Genomic DNA, 4,841 nt, shown 5'->3' with positions numbered 1-4,841 from the left:
GTAAATTCGATGTTTACTGAAACCTTTTTAAAGTAATACTTTATTATTACCAATTTTAACGTACAATAAGTAATAATTATTGAACAATGCGACAATTTTCCTTACAGTAAATGACAACAAACGACAACGTTTGAACAGTGGCCAGTAAGCGGAGTGCTTTCGAGTGCATTAAATTATGACTATTTCGAGCATAAAAGGTGCCTTTCACCATCAATGATTATTGGTTGCTCCTTTCATTTGTTGGGTTTGACTTTCAATCCAACTTCAATCATGCAAAACATTCGCAAACATTCAGTCTTGAAAACATTCGCACCAGTTCGGCGAACACTCCTAGTGACTTTTGTTAGCTAAAGAGATAATTAACTAATTTCATTTAATCTTTAAATATTCAAAATAGCGATCAAAGGGAGCACAGCAACTGTTTATTTGGTCAGGTGAACGGTCAAAACATTCACCTTTAAACAGTCACAAACCATTCACTTCAAATTGAATTAAAGTGATACTCCGAGACACCACATTTTACAGTGAGGAAAACCCGGAACCGCATCATTGCAAATCACTTTACCGCCGGCGACGATTGTGCGGAACATGGCGCAAGTTACGGCGGGAACAAACTTAAGCTGATCAGAATGCAAAGCGCCCGGCGAAAGGCGGCGTCGTTTCATTAAAGTGCCACTCAATGCAAAGCCCATGGACACCACAGGACATCAAAGGCGACGCTTCGCCTCGCGTGAGCTCCAAGGATCTCGTCTCGGACGGGGCCGCTGATGCCGCGACGGCCACCTGCCGATTGGCAGGGATTCGCACGGACCCGAGCCAACGATTTAAATCCCTCGAACAAGGATTTTATTACCGAGCGAAGCGTGAGCGGTGATCTAAAACACGCTCAACTTCAGGACCAAAGGACACGACATGTCGTAAAATGTCGTAGGCCGCGAAGGAGCCGCCAATTTTCCGCTGCAACTGCTTGCGCTGACGGAGCGGGGCCGCCGACGAGGAGGAGGTGTCGCGAAAATATGCTTTTCCGGGACATTTAAGGCTCGTGGCTCCTTTTGTCCTGCTAGTGGTGCGCGTTCTGGTTCTGTTTTACGAGCGCCAGCGTCGTAAATTTCGCTGTCGAATGTTAATCACATGCACATATTTTTAGATGACTTACTTAGGGGCGCTACGGAGGAGGTCTACAACCGTGGCCCCGGATCTGGAGTGGCCTTACACGAAAGTTACGGCGAAATATACATGCTTACCAATTAGCTCACGCTTTCCAAACTCCACGCTGTTCAGGGCTCAGGTTGCGGTCGCGGTGGCGTTCCCTTATGGTCCGGGTCTGAGGCCGAGGCGAAGATGATGCGATAAGCGGTTTTGAGGGTTAAACAAGATTAAGAGAGTCTTAAAAGTGGATGGCGGATTTTCTTCTCATCCGTTGCGCGCGCTTCTCCGAGAAGCTTAAGCACCGTGGAAAAGTTGAAACATCGCTGCTGCTGCTGCTGCTACTGCTTCGGTACTCCCGAAGTGGCCAATCGGTTGCGCTCCGTCGGTGCTTCCGTCGGTCCCGGAAAGCGAATGCATCCGGGCGCAGTGACGGTGGCGCTTGAAACCAATAAAAAAGTTTGCAATAGTTTTGCGAATTCGTGTCACGCTTTTACAAAATGTGGCGCAGGATCGTTCGATGTTTTCTCTATCTTTTTCGCGCCTTTGTTTGCTGTTCATTGTTGGACTTTTATTTAAAGATTTGTTCCTCCACGCTTTCGTGCTCGTTAATTTTGAGTTTACAACTTATTCCGTTAGCTGCGCATTTGCCGTGATTGTTCTACAGCTTTACCGTTGTTTCTTTTTATGCACCTTTGTTTTGTTCTTTTTTACGACTTCACTGGTTCTGGTTCAACTCATTTGGGTCAAGTTTTGGTTCAAGGGAATGTATCCGATTCCCTTGCAAGCCACTTTAAAGTGATCTATTTTAGAAGTTTTCGAAACTACACAAACTGGAATTTGTGTTTTATGCGCTTAGTCGATAAGAAATCCCCATACAATTAATATTAAAACAAAGCTAAAGTCTACATAATTTTCAAATAACTGTTTATAAGTAAATAAGCCTTTGCTCAGTAGATCTAATAAAGATCTAACTTAATAATAAGGCATTTGTTTTTATAGACATTTTATTGGGAGGTTTATTGATGTTAAAAAACATTCGTATTTAGAGATGAACGATTAGAGCAAAATGAAAACTGTGACAATTAAAAGCGGGCAAATGTACCGCCGGTTTTAACGTTTGATGCCATAAACCGCGCGCTGACCACTAAATGACCACTCCAAGATGGTACCATCCAGCACTAGAGCACTTCATATTTAATCAAGAGTGAAAGTCAACGAACACATACGACATACGATGTGCTGACGGGAATAAAAAGACGCAGATCGTCGGCGGGCAAAATTCGTTAATTGCTTTTCGCTTCTGGAGAACAGAACATTGCACGGTGGCCTCCATTGCACGCGTCGTCGGGATGACTGCCATCCATTTTGCACGACGACATCGTGACACCGCAATTAATGTTCTCATAAAAATGCTGTCCAAAGACAGTAAAATATGTGTTGCCGGCCATCCGATGCCACCCAACCGACCGAAACTCGATTCGAGTGAGTGAAGTTTGTGGCTTTTTAGGTTTGGTCGGTTGGGTGGACGTGTTGTTTGGTGTGGTCTGCTAACGGGGAAATAGGCAGGTCGTTGTAGCCTGCCCAGGGACGCAGGTAAAGCATTACGCATGATGCTGTTAATTATTTAGCATAATAAACATCAGCCCTCGCAACGATGATTAATTGAATAAGAAAGCCACAGCGGAGGATTGTATTATTTATGCCACGGTGCGGCTTCAACACAATTAATTTATCTGATTTTATGAGGCTAGGACAGTAATTCGGCAGAAAAGTGTACGTACTTCGTTGTTATTTTAAAACACCAAAAATGGTGTCCGGTGCAGTGTAGTGTGCCCGAAAGAACACTCGTCTTGCAACATCTAAGGCGTTAGATGTGTTGAATTAGATCCGCAACAACAGAGCGATCCGTTTGGTCCAGTGCAAAATAAATTCTTCAAAGCTCTCTGCAGCTGGCCGGAGCAGGTCGCCGAATAACGGAAGCAGACATTGTGTGTATTTCGTTTGTCACCACCGAGCCCCCAGCATAATATGCTCAATGCTGCATGCTGCAAATCAAACTTCCTGGTTCTTGCCATGGCTTTCGGGGCACTAGTGTCCGGGAACTTGTTTCTCTAGTTTTACGAGCACTCGCAATCTTACTGAGCGTTGTTGCCCCAAATGCTGCCGACAGGAGCAGCTTTTGTTGCCGCACTTCGCTGAAGCTTGCCACACTTTATCTCGATCCGGCGCCCCAAAATCTTTGGGCGCCCACTCAGTGGAAGAGGAAAAATCATTTTCCTGCCCCGCTCGGTGGCACCGGGGATTTTCAGCCGTGGGCCGGCTGCTGCTGCCGGCTTCAGGACAAGGTTTTGCTCTTTGAGGTGACGCTCGTCGTCGGAATCGGAAGCCCACCCCCGGCGGGCGTATCGGAACTATCCGGCGATGGTGCTGCACAACATATTTCCTTGTTCGCCTGTTTTCGAACGGCCTGGCCCCGGAACCGGAATCCCGGACCGGAACAACCGGTCCCCAACCGGCCTCCGAACCACGCGCGCCCTATGGGGTCTCGTTTTTGGGCGGTTTTCAAAGACGATTTAGCATCAACGTACTCGAAGCCGCCGGAGGCGCGGACGCCCTCAGAGGGCGGATATTCAAATTTCTGCAACTGCATCCTGCACTTCCGGCGGCGATCGATTGAAACCCCCCTCCCCTCTTCGGGGCACGGGCTCCACGGGAGAATATTTTATGTGGCCTTTGGCCTGCGTCCGCGTCGCTTTGATGTGAAGCATCCGTCCCTGACAGTTGGTGGCCGGATTTTTTTTTTATTGCATAAATTGAATAAAAATGTAATCAAAGTATTTTCAACCGGTGCCGGTTTCGCGTTAGCGTTAGCGATTGAAGGGTAAACGCTGCACCGCGGCAGCAGAGAGTAGCTTTGCACAGTCGTGTGGCTCAACGTTTGATGGACAAAATTCGAACGCCACTCTTTCGCTTCGATTTGGAATGTGTCATTTTTAAACAAAAATTTTGTTCACCTTTTTGTGTATTAAAACGAATTGTTTGTGTTCTAAACAATAATTGAACAATCGCTTTTATTGTTACATTAAAATGCTCAGTAACGTAAATTCAACTTTGAAAATTCGCCTGGGATTATTGCATGCCTCGAAAATTAATAATGAAAGGAAAAGCCGTAAGATAAAATGTATCAAAATTCAGAATATTTCTTTTTATGTTGTGTACTCCTCTCGAAAGCGAACTTTTTCTTTGCACTAATAAACTGACGAGCTTTTGACGAGGCCTTATCTACAAAATAGGACAACAGTTTCTTAAAATATTATGTATCAGATAGGCGGCAAATACGAGATTGTTCTGCAAAGTTCCCACATTCACCATGAGGATGGCAACGCTGTTGAAATGTAAACTAGTGAATTTGTTTTCAATCTTTTGACGGTAACTCACCAGAATTTTAGCCAGGTTGGACGAGTAGTTTTTGTGTAATAATCGCTGGAGTCAGGTGATGTCAGTATTTTTGTGCAAATTGCCAGTTTATGGCCAGTTGATTATCGAGCTGTTATTAAATATTTCTAGTGGACAGCCAAATTAAAAAGAGCTTGAGAAGCGACGTCCGACAACGTTCTGGACGTCCAAAAACTGCAACTATCAACGAAAACATTATTAAATTTCTCCAAATAGTTCCAGATACCATTGAATTA

Source organism: Anopheles cruzii, chromosome 3 (assembly GCF_943734635.1).
Source record: "Anopheles cruzii chromosome 3, idAnoCruzAS_RS32_06, whole genome shotgun sequence".
In the NCBI taxonomy this organism is placed as follows: Eukaryota; Metazoa; Arthropoda; class Insecta; order Diptera; family Culicidae; genus Anopheles; species Anopheles cruzii.
The sequence above is the reverse complement of the archived record's forward strand: the minus strand, read 5'-3'. Positions refer to the sequence as shown.